Genomic DNA, 27,830 nt, shown 5'->3' on the forward strand with positions numbered 1-27,830 from the left:
ACGTTTCTATTTTAAATATTTATAAAACTATTGATTCTCGTCTAACATTAAGCCTACATAAAGACTATGTCTGCATAATTGTAGATAAACACTTGGCAGGGAACTGAACAGTTAAAATAGTTATGAAGGCAGCTCCCAGTTTCTGGATGCTGACTTTGGCCTTCCAGAAGACGAAAGTTGCTGGATGGCCTCTGAAAGGTCTTCACTCCCTATCACACGATATTTTCTATTTTTAACCCAAACTGGCCTTTGTTCTACCACATTCATGTATTTAATATATCACTTTGAAGTTGACTGGTGCAGAGCATAAGATGAAGCATTCTTTTCTATTCTCCACTAGTTCATCTATGACTCCATAACATTTTACCTCTAGATTAAGAGTATTTATAAAATCCCAGGGCTCTTACAGTTTGGGACGGTATAAAGCTTAAAGAGTCCTACCACCAACCGACGTAAGTGACAATGTAAAATCTCAGAAAAAAATCAAAGATCCCTAAGACATTTTGTAATTTCCGCAAAGATATAGAAAAGTCTGATTAATACCCAGCATGGGAGATGATGTGGAACAAAACTAGTGGGAATATATTTTGTTTCGATGACTTTGGAAAATAACAGAATCATCTAGTAAAGTTGGGGATGCATATACCTATGAATGGTCTCGTGTGTGTCTCCCAGAACCCACAGTCTGTACCGTGGAATGAGACTGGAGCTTTGTACATGTATTTCTGTCCTTTCGGCTAGCAGGAGATTTTAAAAAGTTAGAAGTGGTAATGTTATTTATTACATTAGGACACTAAGAAATACGCTACTCTTCTCAATTACTTAGCTAACGAAGTAAACATGACCATTACTTTCTTCACAAAATTATCACATTAAATTTCCACTAAGAAACAAGCTATTCTTGGGAGTTCCCGTCGTAGCTCAGCGGAAGCGAATCTGACTAGCATCCATGAAGATGCGGTTTTGATCCCTGGCCTCGCTCAGTGGGTTAAGGATCTGGCATTGCCATGAGCTGTGGTATAGTTCACAGATGCAGCTCGGATCTGGCGTTACTGTAGCTGTGGCGTTGGCCAGCGGCTACACCTCCGGATGGACCCCCAGCCTGGGAACCTCCATATGCCCTAAAAAGACCAAAGGGGGAAAAAAAAAAGAAAGAAAAAGAAAAGAAAAGAAAAAGAAAAAGAAAAAGAAAAAGAAAAAGAAAAAGACCAAAGGGGGAAAAAAAAAGAAAGAAAAAGAAAAGAAAAGAAAAAGAAACAAGCTATTCTTATGGCTTGAAAAATACAGTTGACCCTTGAACAACAGGGGTTTGAACTGCATGGATCCACTTACATGCAGATTTTTTTTTTTCAACAGCAAATACTACAGGACTACATGATCTGCAGTTGGGTGACTCCACAGATGAGGAACCTGGGCTACAAAGGGGCGACTATAAAATTATAGATTTTCTATTGCATGGGGGTCAGATCCCCCACCTCCTACCTTGTTCAAGGGGCAACTGTAATTTAATGGACATAATTCTGAGTCATAACTAAATTATAACCTGATTTTCCTTCACTTTAAAAACTGATGACATTTAGAACACTGGGACTAAAAGTCTGTGTTAGGTTTTAGATTTTCCATTGACTTTTTTTAAAGTAGGGTAAGTTTAATATAAAGAATGATTAGGTTACTATAGGAGAGTAATTACAAGATGTAAAGAAAATCTGTAGGGTAAGCTGGGGCTCAGGGAGAAGACCCAAGGAAAGAACTCGGAAGAGGTCTTCTCCCCAAGGATGGGTTTCAGATCTCACTGGAAAAGGTGTCTTTGCAGGCATTTGGATGGTGGAGAAATTCTCTGGGTTGGCTGGGCAAGGTCTGGTCTGCAGCCACTGGGCCAGCAGGAAGCAGCCCTCTCAGGCACAGGTGAGCCTCCATGCCAAGCAGGTGCACAGAAGAGGTTGAGTGACCACTGTGGGCACCAGATCGGAAGCAGGTGGTACCCTTGTTGAAGGGCTTCAGGAACCACACACCCCTGCCTGTGGCTGGGGCAGAGCAATACTAAATGTCCTCCTACCCACACAGCTGACCAATGGAGCAGCAGCTGGAACCAGTAAGTGATGCCCTTTCCTCCTGCAATGTCCCCTCAGTGCCCTGTAGTGAGGAAACTCAACGTTATCTTCCATGTGAAGAAGAAATGCTTAAAAAGTTGTGGGAGGGCAGGTATTAAGGGGTGAATTTGGAGCTAAGAGACAATAGCTATCTCATGTAATTCACCATGACTCCACTGATATTTAATAGCACGCCTAACAATATTTTAATAATTCTAATGAAATGCTAAGAATGAGGGAAAGACATTGGCTTTTAATTATTCACGCAGACAATGTGACCCATCTCCTGACTTTGGGTCATTTAATCATTTTATGCCATCTTCTATAGATAGTAAATCAGGAAAACTGATGGAGGTATTATCATAACATTTTAAATATGGTGCAACATTCGAAGCAGTCAAATTTGCTACTAATTTTTGGTACTTGTTAGAGAAGGCTCAAGTGAGAGGCGAAAACTAAATTTTGCATGCATACTGAACATTAACCAATCTTTATCACACTTTTCCTGCTCATATCTGAAATGTTTATAATGACAAAAAAATATAAAACCACCCAAATGTGCACAGACTCAATCATGGATAAATAGAGGTATTAAAAGAATAATACACAACAGTGAAAACATTATCTAGAGTTACATATATCAACACAGATGATTGCACAAGCATAACATAGAACAATAAAAGCAAGTCTTAAAAGACTGAAAAAGTATCACGCTACTTAAAGTTCCAAAAGAAATGAAAAAAAATCTGCAATGTTAGTCCTGAGATGCATATGTGGTAAAACTGTAAGGAAGAGCAAGACAATAATAATAATAAAAGCTACCTAGAGCCAAAGGAGCAGCTCCTCTCCCTACCCTGATGTGAATTTCAGATTACCTTTTACTTTTGTTTTTTACCATTTGATTCAAGTGTAATGAAACCATGTTAGTGTTGCTGTTTTATGAATGCATGACTCTCAGAGGCGCATGGGGGCAGGGTTTGGTTTTAGTTCCATATTGTATCCTTAGAGATTGGCACACACTCTCAGTGTGGTATTACTACACATTGACTAATTACAGAATTAAGGACAGTGGCAAAGACAGCTGAGTGGAAAAGGATGGGGACCTGAACTGGAGCTGGTAGAAGAATAGTCAGGAAATGCTGAGGGCCCTGTAAAGAAGGAGATGGCAGAGCTACCTTTCAATGGACCTGCACTGTGGTATTTCCGGTTTTCCCAACTCTATGCAACTAGAGCATACAAAAACTTTCATAAGCTGAAAAGGGTAAAGTGAAGAGGCAATTACCTTAGGACACTTCTTGCTAACAGATGCACAAAACAAAGTGACATAAAGCACAGATGCTCACAGACACAGTTCAAAGCTCTAATGGCTTGATGCCACCATGCTGAGTGTAGTTCCTGGGGATGGAGCTTGGAGGGGCCATTCTCTGCTGGGAGCATATTCGACAACTCACTGTAAAACAAATACTGAATCCTATTTTCCCTTTTTGTCCTTTTTTTCCTTTTCATAACAGTAAAAATCCTCCGTGGATTTCCTTCAGTTAACAAAAACAGGTACTAATGTAGGTCTATCATAAAAACAAAGTGGTCAGAAAGAGAAAGACAAATACTATATGATATCACTTATATCTGGAATCTAATATATGAAACAAATGAACCTTTCCACAGAAAAGAAAATCATGGATTTGGAGAATAGACTTGTGGTTGCCGAGGGGGAGGGGGAGGGAGTGGGATGGATGGGGTGCTTGGGGTTAATGGATGCAGACTGTTGCCTTTGGAATGGACTAGCAATGAGATCCTGCTGTGTAGCACTAGGAGCTTTGTCTGGTCATTTATGATGAAGCATGATAATGTGAGAAAAAAGAACGTATACATGTATATGTAACTGGGTCACCATGCTGTACAGTAGGAAAAAAAATAATGTATTGGGGAAATAAATAAACAAATAAAAAGGAAAAAAAACAAACAAACAACAAATAAACAAACAAAAAAACCCAAAGTGGTGTGTGTAAAGTGAGCTTTGGAAAAGCTGGGGGTACCTGCATTTGTTTCTAGTCCAGCTCAGTGCCCCAGTCATGGGATGCAATGGACCTGCTCTGGGTGTGAGGGTCAGCAGAGCAAGCCCACAAGGATCTAGGGCAGCATGGGTGTCAGGAGTTAAGTAACGAAAGAGCTAGATCATGAAGTTTAGTGTGGTTAGAGAAAAACATGAAGGCAGGAGAGTGATAAAGCATGAGTTATTTGGGGGGGGGGGCGGGGTCACACGCTTAGTGGGAGCTAAAAACTAACATGGGAGCCCGTGAACAAAGGATGAGCTAGAGGTCAAGCTGTTCTCAGTGACCATGAGATCCAGGGGTGGCCATGGCAGAAAGCTTCTGGGTGGCTGTGATAAAAGTCAGAAGAGTTGAGGAGAAAAAAGTACTGTGAGGAGTGAATTTCATGTAGTAATATGATGGTACATTTCCCGGGGCGGGGAGGAGGAGTTAAAAAAGAAATCAAAACCAAAATACAAAAATCTATCAGAGGTATTTCAGAAACCTATCCATGAGGTAAGTCAGTAAAAAATATATATTTATAAAACCATGAATAATAACTGAGTGCCTCGCATCAACAGAACTACAAACAATGGCTTTTTCCCTTCAGTTATATCAAAGTAATGCAACTGCTTTTCACCGTGCCACAGTTCTGTTCTCATAAACATACAGAGTGTGTGTTTAATAGCTAATACGTAGGAAAAAAAAAAAAAGGAAGAAAGAAAATCAACAGCCAAGGCTATACATGGACATGACGAAAATACTCCATAAATGGTAAAAGTAGTCTCATTATTCTTACTGCAGATGGAATAAAGAAAGATAATCCCAAATCCTCTGGAGTTCCAACAGGAATTAATAAAAATATACATTTCTTCTTCTAAAAAAAAACCCTAAGAGTCTTAAAAACTCAGAAAACAGAAAATACATATTTTATGTTGCTTCATAAGGTACATTAATTTTGAAAACTAGCAATAATTTCCTCACCAGAGTAACAAATAAATGAAAGTAATCTGTTGTTGCTTAGAAATCAGCAAGCACACTAAATTTTACATCAGAAAGCATACTAAAATTTATATCAAATTTTAAAGAGAGCTAGGAAAAACAACTTTATTAAAAACTGTCTTGTCGAGGGCATAGTGAACTAACTTTAGGAAAAAACTAAGTGATTTCAAATAAGCCATTTTAAAAAATCAGAATCGTTAACAACAACATTTTTTGAAAAAAATTACCACAGGTTTTGCCAGTAGAGAAATCAAATGCTTACTTATCATTTCTAAAAGTTAAGACAGGGCAGCCTTCACTTGCCAGTGAGAAGCCCTCGTTGCAGACCACAGTGGAGTTGATTCTAAGAAGGTGGTTTTAACGGTTTCTCCAAATAACTAACCATGATGGTTTCATGGTAATTTTGGAGGAAAAGAAGGAAGAGAAGGAGGGAGGGAAGTAAAAGGAAAAGGAAGATAAGTTCAATGATCTTTAAGAGAAAAGCTTTACATCAATGCCTTAGTCCGTCTGAGCTCTATAAAAGAAATCCCGTACTCTGGGTGGTTTGGAAACTCTGAAATTTATTTCTGACAGTTCTGGAGGCTGAGAAGGCCAAAATCAAGGCACTGGCAGATTTGGTGCCTGGTCAAGACCCGCTTTCCGGTTCATAGATGGCTGTCTTGTTGCTAGGTCCTTAAGCAGTAGATGGGTCACGCGACTTCCATGGGGGTTCTTTCATAAGGTTACTAATCCCTTTCAAGAGGGCTCCACTATCATGACCTAATCACCTCCCAAAGGTTCCACCTCCTAATACCATCACCTTGAGGGTTAGTGTGTTATCATGAATTTAGGGAGGAGAGGCACAAAAATTCAGTCCATAGAAAATATGTTATAATATGCGTGCACCTTCTGAAAAAATGTATTTATATATACACACCATTTTTAAGAGTACATGGATATTCAACACGCAGTCAGTAACTCTTGATCGGAATGCAGCAGCTGAAAATTGATGTTTCAAACTGGGAAATGCTGGAAGAAATCAAGTCGGTGAAAATAGGGTAGGCAAATAAGAGCTAATCTTTGCATCTTGTCTATCATAACTGACATCAGATATTAGAACTGAATTGAAAATATTATCTAGAGTTGTTCATCAAAATATGTCAAGTTTATACATTGACCATGAGGAAGATTATTTATAGTATATATAACATCTGCCTCAGCTATTACCAAAAAAAAAAAAAAAAAAAAGTCCACTACTGATCCTGAGCTCAGGGTAGAACATTTTGGTCACTATACAAAGCCCAGCTTTGGTTGTGTAACATCAAACTATCCTCAATGCCATCCCCCAAATGCAGAATCAGAATAATCTTTCTTTTTGGTTCTTATTCTCCCTTATTATGCTGTGCTTTGCGCATACCCATCAGTGCACTCCATATCAGGGTTTGCAGAGAGGGATGAAGGCTTCTGTCCAAGACTCTTTATCCAGGAAGCCCCAAATCCCAAATATTGGAGGAAGAAGGGATAAGCCACTTAGAGAACTATGTCCCAAGCTACTGCAGACACAAAACTGTTTTCCTCTTTATCTTAAGTGAAGGCGCTACAGTTTTGTAAAGTCCACCTTCCTCCAAGAGTACAGGAAGTGCAGTGCTTCAGCGCCATTCTCTTCCATCCACAGTATATGCATCTACTATGATCAGGACAGGCTGCCTGCGCGCTTTGGGACTACTAGCTGTTATCTATGCTCAGAAGTGGCTATTATTCCACTTAAGTATTGCCCTACAGATGAAAACCTCTTGTGAGGGCATCATATACATTTGAATTGCTTAGCCTTCAAAAATCTTTGATTTAAAGATATAGGTTGCCAAGTTTACAGTGTGCTTGATACTTTTTTTTTTTCTGTCTTTTTAGGGCCTCACCTCAGCATATGGAAGTTCACAGGCCAGGGGTCGAATAGGAGCTACAGCCTCTGGCCTACACCACAGCCACAGCAACTCGGGATCCAAGCTGCATCTGCAACCTACACCACAGCTCACAGCAATGCTGGGATCCCCAACCCACTGAGCAAGGCCAGGGATCTAACCAGAGTCCTCATGAATACTAGTCAGGTTACTGTTGAGCCAGGCGGGAACTCCAAATGTGCGTGATATTTAAATTGAGCACATACGGGGGGGGGGGGAAATGTAGCCTCCTCTGGTAGCCAGAATGCTCTGATGTGATCTTACAAATGAGTTATTGAGTGACGGAGATAAAGTACTATTAAAATTCTTTCTTAACACTCTCCAGAAGCCCCCTGTAGGAATAACTTGGCCATGTTTTATTTAGGTCTCTCAACTCCCTTTTTGTTATAAAACTCTTAACAGGATATTACGATTCAGTCACTTACTGACACTACCAATCATAAGGCAACATAAATGATAGGTCTTGGGGTTATGCTACTGAATTAATTTTTGCTTAATTTACTCTTATTTTTTACTTAATTGTAGTAAGAACACTTAACAGGAGATCTACTCTCTTATCAAATTTTAAGTGTACCATTCAGTATTATTAACTGCAGGCACAATGTGGTAAAACAGGTCTCTAGAATTTACCCACCTTACCCAACTGAAACTTTGTATCTGTTGACTAGCAACTCCTCATTTCCCCCTCTCCTAATCCCCTAGCAACCACCATTCAACTCTCTGTTCTATGAGTTTGATTATTTTAAATACCTCATATAAGTGGAATCACACAGTATAATCCTTCTATGACTAGCTTATTTCACTTAGCATAACATGTCAAGCTACTAAACTAATTTCTGTAAATTGAATAAACACAGTCAACACTGAAAAAGCTCTCTACAGATACATGATGACAAAAGCACATTTACACAAACCACTTTCTGGAAGTTTCCTGAATGTAGAAAAAAGCGCTCCTCCCCCCGCCCCGTCTTAAGTCAAATCAACAAGCCTGTCTTAGCTTAATGTTGAAACCACATTATAAATAATGTATGCATTTACTTTGGCAATTTTTTTTTTTAGAACTTAAATATCTTTGAGATACTTCGTAATATCTTTGAGAACTTAAATTCTTTTGATGTTCTTCCAAATCAGTGTGTTTTGGGGGTAATAAATTAAGAGGCTGGAATGACTATTTGCTTGAATATTATCATGAAACATTCCGCACAGGGCTGCATGTAACCAGGACCACTGATGCCCAAATCATCTCTGTGCCTGAATCAATCTTCTAAATCTCTCAGGTCATGAAGATGTCATTTAGTAAAAAAAAAAAAAAAAAAAAAAAAAATTTGGTAGTGACCACAGCGAACAGGGTAAAAGCTATACATGAAATATACCCCAATCAAAATTCTGCACCCCAAATCATGATACACTGCATTTTTGCAAAAGTGTGTTATGGTAATATAATGATCATCTAAATGGTAGTTTACCACCGTGAGCTGAAGTCTGGCGCTTGCCATCAGCCTCTACATGGAGTAGAACATGAGCCACTGCAGTTTCCGACAGGCAGCACCCCGAGGGGAGCTCAGGGTAGAGGCCAGGAGTGAGGCACTCCGTGCACTGGGAAAACTAGAAGAACAGGTTTTCAGAGAGTTAGGTATTTTTAGAAGATGTTATGAGCCCAATTCTTGCGTCTCCTCTTATCTAGAAAAACACTAAAACCCATCAAAGATAAGTAATGTCTGTGACTAGCAATAACCTTCCAGGAGACCAGCAGAAAAATGTGTACACACGGCTGCAGGCACCTCCCCTGTCACCTTTATGACCTGTAATTTGATAGTCCCCGTTTCCTCTTCAGATGGCTCTGAAATAGTGCCGCCAGGGCTGTAGTTAGTGGGCAAAACAACAGATGTCATGGTCCTCTGTGAGAACAGCCACCCTCAAGGATGGGCCAATGCGCCCTGAGGGAACTCGGAAAGCAAACCAAAGGAGCGATTCCAGGAAGCCCAGACCTTTACGTCTTCCCATGGAAATGGTTTTCTGTAAACCTTCTATAAATCTGGTTACCTGTAAATCTTTCGTTCCTACTACCTCCCCTTAGGATATATGAGTTGCAGAAACTCATATATCCTAACTTCCCCCCTCGCCTTCTCTGAGGGGTTTCTCAGGGCTACCTGATGTGCTGTCTCCCGGGCTTAAGTCCAAATTTCACCCCAAATAAAACTTGACTCTCAACTTTCAGGTTGCATTTTTTTTTTTTTAATCAACATCACATATAACATGCTTTTAGGTGGGTTTTTCTGCAAGTTGGCCTCTCCCCCTTTCCCACTGTTTATTCTTCCGTCTTTCTGCTGGTTCCCCCTAATTTCTCTACCTCTAAACTCTGTGTACACCGGACCGCGTCTCTCTCCCAGCCTCATTCACTGATTTGGAGATCTGAGCCAGCCTGCTGACTTTGAGTTCCGTCTCTGTGATGAAAACTTCCAAACTTCCTCTCCGCATTTACATCTCTAGCTGAGACCTCTCCCTGGAATCCCAACTATCTATTCAGCAGTCTCCTCTGAACACCTCGAATAGGCAGCTCAAACCCCCCAGATCCAGAACTGAACTCCTGGCACGCACTGACAAACCTGCCTCTCCCACAGTCGTCCTCATCCTCGCAGAGGGCACCTCTGACTCGGGCGACACATCCCCAAGCTTAGCACATGCAGCGCATTGGCAAATCCCAATGGCTCATTTAAAAAAATCGCCTCTGGAATCCGACGCTTTGTACCACCTCTGCCACGATGAGGATGCTCCCCCAGATTGTTGGAAAAGCCTCCCATCCGACCACCCTGCTTTTCTGCTCTTCCCTTTATTCCAGGCCGCAGCCAGAATGAGACTATCCAAAGTCAGATCCTGTCACTCTGCTCCAACTCCTTAAAAAGCTTCCTAGCTCCTGTGCAATAAAAGCCAAAGGCCTTAACACTCCCTCTAGGCCCTTCCCTGCCTCCTGCCAGGTCCTCCTCACCCCCCCACCCCACCCCAGGCGGGGCCTCTATACTTGCCCTGTCCTTGAATCACTTCTTCGTTTAAAGGAGAGCTTGTAGTGAGGCCTAAAACTGCCACCCCTCCTCCCGAGTGACACTCCCTAGCTCCCTTCACTGCCTTTTTTCAAAAGAAACATTTTTTATAGCCTCCCACTTCTCTCACTAGAATCCAGTCTCCATGACTGCTGAATCCCTGTCACTCAATAAATACTTGCCAAATGAATGAATGAATAATCGAATGTTAACTCTTTATCTCTTGTTTAGAATACAGAGCCCCACCCTGCTCAAAATCCCTTTAACAAGTATGAACCAGTACCTGAACCCACCTCCTTTGGATTGAAAGCCCCTTCCTCCTTCTACCGAGGCCTCCCTAATTGACTTGTAATACCACACTCTTACCATCTCAGGGGGTGGGCCTGGTTAGTCTTACTTTTCACCCCACATGTATACCAGTGTCTGTCTCAAGGGAAGAACATCAAAAATGTTCACTAAAAGTATAGAGAAGAATTTTACCCGAAAAAGATGGTAACCACTTCCCGTCTTGATTGTGAGCCCACAAAGGACAAAGATTACATTTTATTCATTCCTGAATCATTAGTGTGGGGCTCAACGCTTGGAACAAGGCTGGAGCTAAATGTATGTTCCATCAAGAAAGAGAAACATAGCAAGTTAACCCTAACCAGGACCACTGGAAATGTTGACAGTATAGCTGAAAGGTGTCATGATAGTCAGCCCCCTGCTTCTTCATGGAGCAGCCAGCAAACCTGATGGAAACTCTTGTTATTTTATGAATCTACAGATGCAATAAATGAGGAAGGCCGAAGGCTTGCTCTTCAGCAAAAATTATATTTTTGGTCAAAAACACTATGGTCAACTACAGGTGCTCATTTTGTGCCAGGGCCTTTGTCCGGTGCTTGACTCTACCACAATAACACTTTGAGACAGGCATTGCATCACCTCTTGACATACTGTAACTATGTAACTATGAGAGAAAGACTGACTTCCTCAAGCTTGTATATACCCCCATATCCGTCTATATAGGAATTAAACCTCTTGACTTCAATGAAAAGCTATTATTTCATCACACAAAAGCTTCTTTTTAATATGAAAGGTAATAGACACTATGGTCTTGCCTCCCATGGTATAAATGAATACAAATATTCTGGTTCTAAAACGTCCTCAGCTTCTATTACACTTCTCCACATTTTTTTACATTTATTTAATTCTTTTCTAAAAATGTTATTAGAGTATGGTAACATTGACTTACAATGTTGTATTAGTTTCAGGTTACAGCAAAGTGAATCAGTGACACACATAAATACATCCATTATTTTTTCCCATATAGGTTATTACAAACAATTGAGTAGATTTTCTGTGCTATACAGTGGGTTCTTGTTAGTTCTTTTTTAAACACTGCATTAGAAATGCCTAGTTCCAAAAGGGTACAATTTTTCAGGGATGTAATCTGAACAGGAATCAAGTCTTCAAAATACTTTCAGAAATGCATCTTAGTTACAAAAACTTATGGACAAGGATTTTTACTCCACTGGAGTTTATACTATTAACAATCTGGAAACTGTTTAACGGATATAAATGACATGTAAAACTTGAGGGAGTGGTGGGAAGCTGTATATCCTTGAAACATGTCCTTGAAAAATAGTTAAGCAACAGTTCAACAATAGTTAACAACTTGAGAAAATGTATAATATATAATTCCAGTGTAAAAAATAAGTAACAAAAAGTAAACACAGATGACCACAGTTAGTCATATTGTATTGCTTATTTGAAAGCTGCTAAGAGAAGGATCTCAAAAGTTCTAATCACAGACACAAAAGTAACCAGAACCACAACAGCAACAACTAATATAACTTACTGCTGACTGTGCCAGGCACTGAGCTGGACTCTCTACTAACCCATTTAATTTAATCCTACCAAAAACCCCATAAGCCAGGAACTCCAATAATCCCACTTTTACAGATGAAGGAATACAGGCCCAGAAAAGTATTTTATATAGAGCATGATCTTAAGTTTATCTAAAACATACAAAGAAATAATGATCTAAAAATACAGCTTTTAGCCAGGATATTTGAAACCATCAATGGACGTGACCCTATAAGGGTATATAGTATGCTAAGACATTAAATTCTAGAGGTTAAGTACCAGTAAGCTCACATCCACTGAAAATTTTATCATAGTTTAATTGACTTTTTCGAGTGGAAAAATGCACACTTATAACCTGATCATTTTATTCAAATTATAACTATGTCTAATCAGTAACAAAAGAAAATGGTTCTGGCCTCATATTTGCTCATATTCTCTTTCTCTCCCTGCTACCATGTCCACCTTTGTGCATTTTCTTTCCCACATATTTTAGAGTGGAATCAGAGAAGTTTTTCCATTCATATTTCTGAAAACTTGTAACAAAAACAACAAGCTAAAGCATAAACTAATTATGTCAAAGGTTCTTGCAGTATTTCCCTTAGGAATTACCTAGCTTTGTTTTGCTGTTTTTCAGGAGAAAAAGAAAAGCAAGCATTAAATTTACTATCCCTGTAAGATTTTTCAAAACAGATATGTGTTTTGATAGCTTAGCCTGAAGATATACTTCCTATGAACTTTCCTGCTATTCAGGGCCATGAAGTAGGTGAAGCTGTGACCTGTGGGTCTGGGTTAGTGTTAGGCTGGGATCTGTCTGTACTCAGATTAAGAAAATGGTTACAGTGCTCCTCTGTCCTAAGAAAATGCACAGAATCTACAAGTTACGCCAGTGCTTCTCGTAGTGTGAGGGGCATGCCTATGAATTAGCCTTGGAGAAAAAAATCTAAAAAGTTATTTTAAATTGTGTCTACTTTATAACCTGGGCTACCTTCTGGAAGGAAACTGTAGATTTGTTCATATATGTGGAAACACATAGGGCAGAATTTGGTTCTCTGATGTATCTCTTTCTATGCTCTGATATTTACTTACTTATGTGCTCACCATTCCAAACCATTATTACTTTATCACAAGCAACAGACAAGCTCACATGTCTGCATTTTGCAAATGCTTTTATATCAACCTGGCATAATCCCAGTCCACCTAGTCCACCATTCCCCATCCTTCGAGACCCAGCTCCTCTTTCTCCTTGACAAAGCACACCTGGAGGGACGATGTACACCTTGGTGCCAAGATTTTATATCATATATTCGTCTATTCTTGCAATCACGTCATTGTATTTAGATGTGTGTTTCTGTCTGGCTGCCCTGGAAGATGGGGAGCTTCCTGAAGAGGAGCATGATGTTCTACTCATCTTTCCCTTCAGAGGTCCAGTCCACCTGCTTGAGTACTGACCTGCCCTTAGGAAAGTTCTTTTTACACTTTGAACTTCAGTGCCCTCTTGTGTAAAAATGGTCACAAGAATAGTTACCACACAGATTTACTGTGAGAACTAAAGGAGATCTTGCATGTGGAAGGACCTGCAACCTGGGCTTTCAGTGAATGCTAACTTGAATCTGAACCACTCCATGCATCACTGCAACACACATCAAAATAAAAAGTCAGGGTGGAGCAAAATGCCTAAGACCTAGATCCTCAGTACCTGATTATCAAATGAATAAATATGATGAACATAAACCAAAAGGGATAGACTAGTGGTTCTCTGTGTTGCAAGAACTTCAAGGATATGACGAAAGCTATGGCCTTTCTCCCCCTATGCACACACACTCAATTTTGTGTGAAATTTCAGGGACTCCCAAAAAAACCCCCTAAAGTTCAGTCATGGTTCCAAGAGTGTACATGCACCAGAATGGGTCCTTCCTTAGACAAGCCGGGGTATGGACTAGATTACCTTGGTCCAGATGACTTCTTTGACTGCTAGAGTATCAGTTCATCCTTAATTGCATCAGGCTCTGGTCATTACCTGCCAGGCCAGGGAGAATACCTACAGAATTGCTCCCAACCATGAAATATCCTCTCATGGGATGTGGATAGAAAGTAACCAAAACGTAAAGACCCCGCTTTGCTGGATTGTTTTCTGGGATTTAACACTATATCCAAAAACAAGTACTACACTGAACCTTTCGAGGCTTTTGGTTCTTCTCATTCACCACAAAAGCAAACATTTACAACAGGTGGGGTGGATTTTTGTCTCAAGCAGGATTTTTGTCAGAGAGCTCCTGGGCACACAAAATCAGAGGCTGATTCTTTCAAGTCTTCACTAAGCTTAATGCATATATCTCCTCATCCAAACCTCATAATATTCAGGTATCAACTGTAAATATTTTAACTCCAATGCAATTCTCTGCATTGGGGATCTGAGGGAAGGATCTCCAGAGAGCAACTGGTAACACTGGCTACAGGGTTGCCAGGAATTTTCCTGGAGGTGATCTTTACTCGGGGGATTATTTCTCCACACACTATTGCTCTAGACAGCCCGTGACTACACTTTATTTTTATTTTTTTAAGTGTAAAATGTAAAATTTATTTATTTATTGATGTATTTTTCTTTCTCTTTTTTATAATGATTTTTATTTTTTTCCATTATAGCTGGTTTATAGTGTTCTGTCAATTTTCTACTGAACAGCATGGTGACCCAGTTACACATACATGTATACGTTCTCTTTTCTCACATTATCATGCTCCATCATAAGTGACCATACATAGCTGCCAGTGCTACACAGCAGGATCTCATTGCTAATCCATTCCAAAGGCAACAGTCTGCATCCATTAACCCCAAGCACCCTATCCATCCCACTCCCTTCCCCTCCCCCTTGGCAACGACAAATCTATTCTCCAAGTCCATGAATTTCTTTTCTGTGGAAAGGTTCATTTGTGCTGTATATTAGATTCCAGATATAAGTGATATCATACAGTATTTGTCTTTCTCTTTCTGACTTACTTCACTCAGAATGAGAGTCTCTAGTTCCATCCATGTTGCTGCAAATGGTATTATTTGGTTCTTTTTTATGGCTGAGTAGTATTCCATGGTGTATATATACCACATCTTTCTAATCCAATCATCTGTCAGTGGACATTTGGGTTGATTCCATGTCTTGGCTATTGTAAATAGTGCTACAATGAACATGCGGGTACATGTGCCTTTTTCAAGGAAAGTTTTGTCTGGATATATGCCCAAGAGTGGGATTGCGGGGTCATATGGTAGTTCTATGTATAGTTTTCTAAGGTACCTCCATACTCTTCTCCATAGTGGTTGTACCAATTTACATTCCCACCAACAGTGCAGAAGGGTTCCCTTTTCTCCACACCCCCTCCAGCATTTGTTATTTGTGGACTTATTAATGATGGCTATTCTGATTGGTGTGAGGTGGTATCTCGTGGTAGTTTTGACTTGTATTTTTCTAATAATCAGTGATGTTGAGCATTTTTTCATGTGCTTGTTGGTCATCTGTATATCTTCTTTGGAGAAATGTCTATTCAGGTCTTTTGCCCACTTTTCAATTGGATTGTTGGCTTTTTTGCTGTTGAGTTGTATAAGTTGCTTGTATATTTTAGAGATTAAGCCCTTGTCAGTTGCATCATCTGAACCTATTTTCTCCCATTCTGTAAGGTGTCTTTTTGTTTTCTTTTTGGTTTCCTTTGCTATGCAAAAGCTTGTCATTTTGATTAGGTCCCACTGGTTTATTTTTGCTTTTATTTCCGTTGCTTTGGGAGACCATTTGCAAGGTTGATGTCAGAGAATGTTTTGCCTATAATTCTCTTCCAGGAGTTTGATGGTGTCTTGTCTCATATTTAAGTCTTTCAGCCATTTTGAGTGTATTTTCATGCATGGTGTGAGGGTATGTTGCAGTTTCACTGAGTTGCATACAGCTGTCCAGGTTTCCCAGCAATGCTTGCTGAAAAGACTGTCTTTTTCCCATTTTATGTTCTTGCCTCCTTTGTCAAAGATTAATTGACCATAGATGTCTGGGTTTAATTCTGGGTTTTCTATTGTTGCATGGTCTGTCTGTCTGTTTTGGTACCAGTACCACACTGTCTTGATGACTGTGGCTTTGTAATATTGCCTGAAGTCTGGGAGAGCTATGCCTCCTGCTTAGTTTTTGTTCCTCAAAACCTTGCCTACACTTTAATAGGACTCTCTCAGACCCAGAATCAGGTGCTACTTCTTCCATGTTTTAAAAATAACTAAGTTGGCACTCATTAAATCGCACAGTAATTATCTGTTGATGTTTCTCTTTCACCTTCTATGTTGTGAACGCTCAGGGGCAGATCTTATGCAGGTTTGCATCCCCAGAGCCTAACGAAGTGCCCATTTATAAATGCAACCATGGATGAAGAATACAAATATGAAAGCCATGTTCTATGTCTCCAAGAGTTCACAATGAGGTGATCAAAAACCAAACAAACAAAAGGCAGTATAATACAGTCTAGTGTGGTGGGGAAGAATAAGGTCTCCCTAGAGTGTGTCCTATCTGAGTTGAGTTCTGGAGAATAAGTAGGGGGCAGTCCCCAGGAGGGCGATGGAAAAAGGAGAGGTGTGCCTCTTCTGGGCAGAAGCATCAGCACTTCCGAAGGGAAGGTGGAGGATGGAAGGAACTGTAAGCAGCTCTGGAGAACAGGCATGTCAGGTGAAAAAGGAGTAACGTCAATAGATGAGACAAGATAAGCCAAGAGAGGCTCCAGAATGACTAGGTTTAGAAAACCGTGGTGAGGAGTTTGGCCTTTTTGTCAAAGGGAAAATAGAATCACAACACAATTTTAAATAGCAGCGCATTTGGGAAAGCTTATCCTGAGAGCAGACAATAGACTGGGTGTGAAAATACTGAATGAGGGGAGCCAGTAAGAAGGCTGTTTAAGAAGGCCAGGTGTGCCACGATGTGGGAACAGAAACAAAGCAGTGGCTACAAAGAAGAGGACTAGAGGAGTTCCCGTCATGGTTCAGTGGTTAATGCATCAAGTAGAAACCATGAGGTTGCCGGTTCTATCCCTGGCCTTGCTCAGTGGGTTAAGGATCCGGCATTGCCGTGAGCTGTGGTGTAGGTCGCAGACGCGGCTTGGATCCCACGTTGCTGCGGCTCTGGCGTAGGCCAGTGGCTACAGCTCTGATTTGACTCCTACTCTGGGAACCTCCATAGGCCTCAAGAGCGGCCCTAGAAATGGCAAAAAAAAAAAAAAAAAAAAAAAAAAGACTAGAGACTGGAGAATATTAAAGATTTTTTTTTTTCTTTTTTTGGCCACATCCACAGCATATGGAAATTCCCAGGTCAGGGATCGAATCTGACCTACAGCTGTGACCTATGCTACAGCTGTGCAATGCTGGATCCTTAACCCTCTGAGTCACAGCAGGAACTACAAGCATATTAAGGATGTTAAGGAAGATTAGCCAGGAAGTTGTCAGTGGAAAGGGGAGGAAAAAGGACAAAAGAGTTAATATCCACTTCCTGGTTTCAGGCCCACTGGAAAGGGCGCCTTTCACCAAGATGCACAGCATGGTACAAAGTTTCCTTTTTGACATGTTAATTTTTTTCTCTCTCTCTCTTTTTAGGGCCACACTCGTGGCATGTGGAGGTTCCCAGGCTAGGGGTCGAATCAGAGCCATAGCCACCGGCCTACACCACAGCCATAGCAATGCTAGATCCTAGCCACATCTATGACCTACCCTGCAGTTTGTGGCAATGCTGGATTCTCAACCCACTGAGCAAGGCCAGGGATCAAACCCACATCCTCATGTATACTAGTGAGGTTCTTAACCCACTGAGCCCCACTGGGAACTCCAGACATATTTATTTTAAGCTGTCATTGGGAACCTTAGATGGAGAAGTTCAACACAAAGTTAGACAGAGGTGTTTGTAGCATAGGATAGTTCAAGACAGTCTCCAAAAACATTAGAAGACTGATTTACCAATGAAGTCACAGAGGTGAGTGAGTTCCACTAGAATGAGAGTTCACAATGAGAAAATGAGTCTGAAGCTGGCCATGTGCAATACCAACATTTATGGGATAACAAGAACCTGGAAAATGGCCTGGAGTGTCAGAGAGGTCGGAGAAAGACCAGGAGAGGATGATGAACATCAAGGAAGCCATGACAGAAGACTGCCTGCAGAAGAAGTATTTTAATAATCCCACACGTTGAAAAGAAGTGGTAGAGGTACAAATGTCTTCACCAAACCTGACAAGGAGAAAGCTTTGTGTTTTCATAAGAGTAATTTCAATGTACTTCAGGAGTCAGGAGCCAGTGTGAGAAATGAGTTGAAGCTGAGACACTGAAGTCAGTGAATTATAGTCCTTCCCAAGCTTTTTTGGAAAAGGGAAGAAAAACTTACACGTAATTAGAAGGAATTCCAAGAGACTTCAACTCTGAAACCATATGTGCTCATTGACTCATACATGATTTATTAAATTTCGAAGATTTTTTTAATTTAGTGGAAAATCCACTTGATGGTAAATCCAACAAATTTATCCCTTACTCAGTCATGTTGATAATATTTTGATCATGAATTGTAAAGTGTTTAATCTCTGGTGATTAGTGAAGGTTAGTGAAGATTGAAGAAGGTAGGTCTAGAATAGGCCTTTGCTTCCCATCAATGAATGTGGTTTAGATACTTAAAACACTCACTGGTTTTCTTCATTCAACTATGCAATTACCTAAAGGAGTAAGTCAGTCTGCTTCTCAATAGTCTCTGTCATTCTTCCCACACCCATCTGCTGCTTTTAAGATATTCCAGAGATTCCATCTGGACAAGACATACTGCATCTCACCTACCTCAAACCAACAACAAAAAAATCCCCACACCTCCTCCTCAAGGCACCAGGGCACTTCCTCTCTTAAGCTTCAAAATAGTTCTTCCATAATATTTTGTTTCAGGATGTGAGTCTAAAGGAAGACTTTGCTTTCAGACAAACTAAAAGCAGCTCTCTAACTAAAATGAGGACATATAACTAGGAGTAAAGCTAACGAAAGGTGTGCAACACCACTACACAGAAAACCACAAAACTTTACTGAGATAAGTATGGTTAAAGAAGCCCTAGAGAAATGGAGGAATATACTATTTTCCTGGAAGGTACAATATTGCAAAATATGAATTCTCCCTAAATTGATGACAGATTCTATGTTATTTAAATTAATAATCTAATTTTGTGTGTAAAAATTGGCTAGATGACTCTAAAACTAAACAGAGACAAAAGGCCAAGAGGAATAAAAACAATCTTGAAGAATAAAGTAGGAGGATTCACACTACCAGGTATCAAGAGAGGTATCAACTAGGTATCAATCCTTGGTCAAGGATTGATAAATAGACCAACTGAACAGAGGAGAGACCAGGCATAGGCCCACACATAAACAATCATTTGATTTATAGCAAAGCTGCCACTGCCATTCTTTGAGCAAAAGAACAGATATCCATATGAGAAAAAAAATGATCTTTGACTCCAACATCACACCACACATAAAAATCACTACCAGATGGATCATAAATGTGAAAAGTAAAATAACAAAACATCTGAGGTTATTTTGTCTATGGTATTAAAGAGAGTTCTAATTTCATTCTTTTGCATGTAGCTGTCCAGTTTTCCCAGCACCACTTATTGAAGAGACTGTCTTTTTTCCATTATATATTCTTGTTTCCTTTGTCATAGATTATTTGACCATAGGTGTGTGGATTTATTGCTGGGCTTTTCTACCCTGTTCCTCTGATCTATATTTCTGGTTTTGTGCCTGTACCACACTGTTTTGATGACTGTGGCTTTGTAGTATAGTCTGAAGTCAGGGAGTCTGATTCTTTCAGCTCCATTTCTTTCTCAGGATTGCTTTGGCTATTCAGGGTCTTTTCTGTTTCCATACAAATTTTAAAATATTTCGTTCTAGTTCTATGAAAAATGCCACTGGTAATTTGATAGGGATTGCACTGAATCTGTAGATTGCCTTGGGTAGTATAGTAATTTTGACCATATTGATTCTTCCAGTTCAAGAGCATGATATATTTTCCACCTGTTTGTGTCATCTCTGATTTCTCTCATCAGCATCTTATAGTTTTCAGAAGTCTTTTGTCTCTTTAGGTAGGCTTATGCTTAGGTATTTTATTCTTTTTGATGTGATGGTAAATGGGATTGTTTCCCTAATTTCTCTTTTTGATCTTTCGTTGTTAGTATATAGACATGCCACAGATTCCTGTGTATTAATTTTGTATCCAACAACTTCACCAAATTCATTGATGAACTCTAATAGTTTTCTGGTAGCATCTTTAGGATTTTCTATGTATAGTACCACATCATCAGCAAACAGTGATAGCTTAACTTCTTCCTTTCCAATTTGGATTCTTTTTCTTTTTTCTTCTTTGATTGCTATGGCTAGGACTTCCAAAACTATGTTGAATAAAACTGGTGACAGAAGACAAGCTTCTTTTTCCTGATCTTAGCAGGAATTCTTTCAGCTTTTCACTGCTGAAAATGATGTTAGCTCTAGGTTTGTCATATATGGCCTTTATTATGTTGAGGTAGGGTAGGTTTCCTCTATGCCCACTTTCTGGAGGGCTTGTTTTGTTTTGTTTTTTTAATCAGAAATGGGTGTTAGATTTTTGCCAAAAGCTTAGAACACTCTCTAACACCATACACAAAAATAAACTCGAAATGGATTAAAGACCTAAATATAAGATCAGATACTATAAAACACTTAGAGAAAAATATAGACTGAACACTCTCTGACATAAACTGCAACAATATCTTCCCAGATCTACCTCCTAGAGTAACGAAAATAAGAAATAAATAAATGGAACCTAATTAAATTTAAAAGATTTTGCACAGCAAAGAAACCTTATAAACAAAACAAAAAGATAACCCACAAAATGGGAGAAAATATTTGCAAATGAAGTGACTGACAAGAGATTAATCTCCAACATATATAAACACCTCCTGCAGCTTAATATCAAAAAAATCCCAGGAGTTCCCATTGTGGCACAGTGGTTAACGAATCCGACTAGGAACCATGAGGTTGTGAGTTCAGTCCCTAGCCTTGCTCAGTGGGTTAAGGATCCGGAGTTGCTGTGAGCTGTGGTGTAGGTTGCAGATGCCGCTCGGATCCTGCGTTGCTGTGGCTCTGGCATAGGCCAGTGGCTACAGCTCCAATTCTACCCCTAGCCTGGGAACCTCCATATTCCGCGGGAGCGGCTCAAGAAAAAGGCAAAAAAAAATCCCAAACAACCCAATCAAAAAGTGGGCAGGAGATCTAAAAAGACTTTTCTATAAAGAAAGAAAATATATTTATAATATGTATATTTCTGAAATACATATATGTATGTGTATGTATACACACACACACATATATATATATTCCCACAAATCAGAAAGGAGAGATTACCCCAAATGTTTTAAATGGCAAAGGTACTTTATAAAAGAAGCTATTCAAATAGCCAATAAACAAATAAAAAAATTAACATAATTAGTGATTAAAGAAATATTAATGAAAACACAATAAGGTATTATTAACGCATAACCCCTAGAATAGCTAAGAAAAAATAAGAAAATAAATCTTTAAAAATATTGACACTTTAAAGCACTGAAGAGGTAGAATAACTAGAACTTTTAAACACCACTGGTAGGAATGTAAAATTTTAAAGCCACTCTAGAAAACTGTTTGGCAGTCTCTACTAAGCTGAACATAGTATATTCTGTAACAACTCAGCCAGTATATGCCTTGGCAGACATATATGTGTACCAAACACATATACCAGCATGTTCACAGATGTGTTATTCTTAATAGCTTAAAGCTGAAAATAACCCCCAAGTGCATCAACCAGAGAATGGAGAGTCAATATTAAAACATACAAAATGAAATCCTATACAGCAATGAAAAAAAAGAAAGTACCGCTACACACAAACACATGGATGAGCCACACAGAGCTCACACTGAGCAAAAGTACCTGGACCAAAAAACCCCGGCACAAATGCATGATTCCATTTCTACAGAAACCAAGGACAGGCAGCACTAGTCTACACTGACAGAGGCCATGACAGTGGTTACCTTTGAGGGCGATGATGACATGAAAGGGACACAGAGTGGCTTCTGAGGTGCTGGTGTTTGATAATTTAATCTGGGTGGTGGTTACACAGATATGTTACTTCCAAAATAGTTTTTTCAGCTACTCATGTAAGATCTCTGCACTTCTCAGTATATCTCTTGTATTTATAAAATAAACAAACATTTAAATAAATACATAAGTGAATAAATCCATTAATAAATGGGACACAGTAAGGAGGTGGGTCAAGTGTATGGGATCATGGCATTCCACACGAATACACCTAGAGTCCAGGGGTTTATAAAGGCATTTCTAACTAGCATAGAAACTTAAATACCTATGTGAATACCACATATGTGTGTCTATTTGAACCTGGCAAAGGCAAGTGTTAATATCCTCACGTATAGTTAAAAGTGTAATTTTATACACCAGAGCCAGATTCTGAGTCCCATCCAGCTGAAGTTGTTAAGTGAGAATTCTCTGAGCTGCAAACTGCCCTTCTGTTTTATATTCCTAGAAACACAGGTTAAATCAGGGAAAAGGAAAAAGAAGCAGCTCTATTTCCCTCATTGCGCTATGAAATAGACACCACAAACACGTGATCATCATGGTTAGAAGGTTGTTTTTCCTTCCAAGTTTTCTTGCTTGACTTTAGATTTCTCAAGATACTTCTCTTTAAAAAATTTAACTGTTTATTATAGTTGATTTCCAATGCTGTGCCAATTTCCGCTATACAGCAACGTGACCCAACCACACGCATATATACATTCCCTTTCTTATATTATCCTCTGTCATGGTCTGTCCCAAGAGGCTGATATGGTACCCTGTGCTACACAGTAGGACCTCACTGCTTATCCATTCTCAATGTTATAGTTGGCAAATACTGTCTTAAATTGAGTACATTTTTCTTCAATATTACATAGCATGTAGGAAATCTTAAAGAAAAATTTTATCTTACCGTTTTTAGTAGAGTAAGTCTGGAATGTTTTTAAAACAGATTTGAATCGAGTCTAATTCACATTACAGTAATTTTTATGCAGTAAACACAGTAGAGAAAAGCTGCCACCAAGTCACCTCTGACCACAAAGGATAAGATCTTCCCTGTACTCTGAAAATACTTTTGACTTAACTATAAATTGAGAGATGTAATTCAACATGAAAGCTTTTGTGCAACCATTCAGACAAGTCTAAATGTTTAAGTAAAACATATAAATAACAATAATTCAAGCAAAGGAATTTTCAGAGGATAGTTTTATGTAAGACTATGCTGTCCATCATCTATTTAGCTGGAGCATGAATTTAATGAAAGTGTTTGTCCTTTGTTTCCCTCTTGGAGAAGAAACAACAACCAAACCAAACACAACCAGAGGAACCCAAACACACACAAAAATATTAAGGTAAAAGCATTTCCAAGTTATCATGGTGTAAGGATATTTTAGTGATTTCCAAGTTTTCAGAAAAGGCTTAACTCAGGAGTTCTGAGATCAGTATGACAGAAGATAAACCCTCCACCTTTAGCTCAGAATTCCTACCTGCTTCTCATGTCCTTCTAAGTCATCTCCTCTCCTTCGAAACCTCCACTAAGGCTCTTTCCCTTCTGCTTTTCAGCCACTTGGTACAAAGGCCAAATGGTAAGGAAACAGATGCTGAGGTTTCCACGTACGGCCAGTTGGCATATTTTTGCTGCCTGTGTTGGAGGGGGGGGAGGCAGTTTTCCAGTTTACTTTTAAAGACCCACATTTTTACTTCTAGTTCAAAAATGCCTCCGTTCACTCACATACGACTAGAATTTTGTATAGCTAGTTTCCACAAGCTAGATGATAGCATATATGATCATATTTTAGATGTTATCAGTTTTCTCTAAATAAATTATCCACATATGTTACTCATGACACATCTCTACAATGTGTAGCCATCTTTATATTGAAAAGAATCTTCGACTTCATTTGTATCAATTAAAAAGTTGCTTTTTCCTCCTCCAAAAAAAAAAAAAAAAAAACATAGGCGTTCCCATCACGGCGCAGCAGAAACGAATCTGACTAGGAACCATGAAGTTGTGGGTTTGATCCCTGGCCTCACTCAATGGGCTAAGGATCTGGTGTTGCCATGAGCCGTGGTATAGGTCGCAGATAGGGCTCAGATCCTGTGTTGCTGTGGCTGTGGTGTACGCTGGCAGCTGTAGCTCTGATTTAACCCCTAGCGGGAACCTCCATACACCACAGGTGCAGCCCTAAAGAGCAAAAAAAAAAAAAAGAAAGAAAAATCATAACCAAATGTTTGATATCGCCAAATGTTATTGTAAATGAAGGCAGAAATTCTCACAACATTATAAATCAACTATATTTCAATGAAACAAAAGAAAACTTTAAAAAAAAATTAAAAAATGAAGGCTTTCTCTATAGAACAGCAGTATACAATTTTCACTTGTCTGTAGATACTATGAAAACTGTTACCTTTAATGTTTTAAATACAGAAATATCTGAATGAAATATTCATTCAGATCTGTGGTAGGATCTGTGGAGAGAAGCCAGCAATCAAAGGAAGCTACCCTGAACCAAAGCCAGGGTCAAAAATCACTAAACCGAAATAAGTTTGAGCATTGGGAGAAAAGAATATATATGCCTCCCTAAATTGAGAGATGTTGATTGGTAAAAACAAGCATATTTAAGTATTTATTCAATAACTATTTAGGGGTCTCCCTAAGTGTGCTGCTAGAACCTGTGCTGTGGGATGAAGGTTTGGAAACACAGGGTCAACTGGAAGACAGACAAGAAACACAAATAATTCATGTATTTGTTTTCTAGGACCCCAAACTGAATGGCTTAAACAATAGACATACATTGTTTCATAGTTCTGAAAGTTAGAGGTCCAACCCAGAGTTTATCACACTAAGTGAAGTAAGACAAAGACAAACTTCATATGATATCACTTATATGTGGAATCGAAAAAAATAGTACAAATGAGCTTGTTTACAAAATGGAAACAGACTCACAAACATAGAAAACAAATTTATAGTCACCACAGAGGAAGCAGGGAGAGGGATAAATTGGGAATACAGGATTAACAGAGGCAGATTACCATATATAAAATAGATAAATAACAGATTCCATATCTTGTAATATGCTATAATGAAAAAGAATCAAAAATGTATCAAAATATATATGTGTGTATAACCAAATCACTTTGCTGTATAGCCGAAATTAACACAATACTGTAAATCAAATAAATTAAAAAACAAAAAAAATCTTTAGGATTTTGATGAGGAAGATTATAAACAAAGAATTCCATACTAAATAATGCAATTCAGCTGTGAGAGAACAGAAAGACATTCTCAGATATTAAAGGATTTGAGGTACCCATTTTATGCATACAAGTCATGCACCAAAAAACTTACTTGAAGAGGAACCTCTATCACCAATAAATGAATCAAGGTGAAGCCTTCAAGGGAGAGGAAAACATGCAGAGAGTAATAAAATTGCAATAACCTAATATAAGTATAAAACAATGTAAATGTTTTAAAAAGAACCTTAAAAAGTTATAGAACATAAATGGTTTATGACAATAATTTGTATCTAAAATTCTATATTATTGCAATAAAAATTAGTGGGAGGAAGATGGGGAAAAAAATAAGGCTAGAAGTTCAAGTTCAAGGGCTCAGCAGACTGGTTCCTTCCGAAGGATGTGAGGGGAAAGCTGTGCCATGCTTTCTCCCCAGTTTACGGTGGTTTCCTGGCACTCTCTGGCATTCCTCGGTTGTAGAAGCATCACTCAAGCTCTGCCTGCATCTTCATGTATTGCTCTCCCTGTGAATGTCTGTCCAGTTTTCCTTTTTTATAATGACATCTGCCAGTCATGTTGGATTAGGGGCCCACCTTTTGCCTTTATGATCTTAACTAATTACACCTGCCATGACCCTATTTCTAAATAAGGTTACATTCTCAGGTACTGGTGGTTAGGATTTCAACATAGGAATCTGGGGGGTCGCAGTACAGAAGCAATTGATTGCACAGTAAACTATTCACCAGACTTTGGGAATCCTGGTAGAAAAATTACCATTTCTTTAATGGTCTCTGTTCCTAAATCTGTTCCCAAAAGTCAGTCTCCTATTCCTACTATCTGCCCCATTTGGAGATTGGCTGCCTGCAGAGCTAAAAGCTGAGGAACAGGAGCTTGGGTTCTCACTTAAAATGCAAAGCCCTGTGTCTGAACCCAGACTACTGAAATTTCAAAAAACAAATCAGAGAACTCAGTAAGACGTTCCCCTACAGAAAACGATCCGTGTTGCTTGCATTGCCAATTCAAGGATAGAACTGTGTTCGTGGACACGTTTTTTTTTTGTTTGTTTTTTTTTCCTGGGGCTGTGGAAAGAACATTGACGTCGTCCTGCACCTTTTTCTCGGTAAAATTTACTCTTCATAGTGTTTACAGTCAATCTGAGGAAGCATTCCAGCTATCGAATGCTAGGCTAATATTTTAGACTTAAGGACGTAAGTGATAATAAAATGACAATACACTACGGATCTCTGTGCTTCCAGGCATTTTTCTCTGAAGGTCTGTGCTCTGTTGGCTTACCCCTCGTGGCTTCAGCAGCAGCCTCATCTTGAAGCTAACTCACGCACACCCATGCCCCTTCTGGATGTCACATAGGGCTCTGCCTTCGCCCCTCAAACACTGCTCACTGCCTCTCACTCTTCATGTCATCTTGAGTTCTCTTGGGTCAAACTGTTTTAGTTTATCTGGCTTTCACAGTCTGGGATGCTTCAGTAATTACTTAGGTTGCCCTACCTTGTTCACACCCTCAGTATTCTGCTATGGTCTTGCTGGTCTGTGCTATGGGCTCTTATTTTATTTTATATATATACATAAAATCTTTTTCTTCCATATGCACCTGTGGCATATGGAAGTTCCTGACTAGGGGTCGAAGTGGACACAGCCACAGCAATGCCAAATCCGAGCCACATCTGCGACCTACACCAGAGCTTGCAGCAATGCCAGATCCCTAACTCACTGAGTGAGGCCAGGGATCACACCTGCATCCTCACAGAGCCAAGAGAGGTCCTTAACCTGCTGAGCCAAAATGGGAACTCCTGGGTTCTTCTTTTAAATTTTGTAAGATGTGGGAATATGGCAAGGAGCTGAGAGGCACAGTGAGAATCCTACCTTAGCTGAAATAAGTTGCAAATGTGCCATCGTTTACCCAGGATCAACATCCCTGACTCTGGAGGTTTCTTCCAGGCCTATAAACTAGAGCTGTGGCAAATACTCAGGATCTTCTACAGCTTCTCTGGTTTCCTCCCTGATGCAGCACAGAAAAACAAAAACAGGAGAGCTCACATCTGGGAAAGGCTAAGAGGATTGGGTGAACCCAATGTCATGTACTCTGAGGTCTGCAGAAGTATGAAATGCCCAGCAAGACAAAGGACCACTATCCTTCTGCACAGATGCATCTTCAGGAGGGAAAGACAGAGCTTCATGGAGAAGAGAATCCTTCCACCAAAATGAGGTTGGAGGGAGGCTCTACGCTCAGAATTAAGGAGCCAAACCAAGTCTTTCCTTTATTACTGTGAAGGATGAGAAGAATATAAGGCAAAAAAACTTTATACAGTAGGGCTGTAAGCACTGTAACTTTTCAATGTTTGTATTTTTTATTTTGGAATCTTGTCTGTTTCCATGGAGTGATTAGTTTTAAAACTCTTAAATTTACAAAAAAAAAAAAAAAAAAAACTTAAGGAAGCACCAGAAAGGCAACAAAGAGGATTCTCAGAAACCAGCATAGGGAGTTCAGCTAGTTTCAGTCAGTGAGTGTTTGCTGTGTAAGTAA

At 39.4% G+C, this 27,830-nt stretch overlaps 1 protein-coding gene and 1 long non-coding RNA gene across 8 annotated transcripts in view; both read right to left on the minus strand.

Moving 5' to 3' along the window:
- The window catches only part of AIG1 (androgen induced 1), a 252,199-nt gene that overhangs the window by 191,052 nt on the left and 33,317 nt on the right, over positions 1 to 27,830 (minus strand). The gene's annotated exons all lie outside the window — the stretch shown is intronic.
- On the minus strand, positions 20,316 to 27,733 carry LOC146405975 (uncharacterized). Its single transcript, XR_014845308.1, has 2 exons — positions 27,040 to 27,733; positions 20,316 to 24,078 (listed from the first exon to the last, which is right to left on the minus strand). It is a non-coding gene; the product is annotated as an uncharacterized LOC146405975 (long non-coding RNA).

This window comes from Sus scrofa, chromosome 1 (assembly GCF_054392235.1).
Source record: "Sus scrofa isolate SSC_HxYL_T2T_F1_AM1 chromosome 1, Sscrofa_HxYL_maternal_Yorkshire_Landrace_v2.0, whole genome shotgun sequence".
Taxonomy (NCBI): Eukaryota; Metazoa; Chordata; class Mammalia; order Artiodactyla; family Suidae; genus Sus; species Sus scrofa.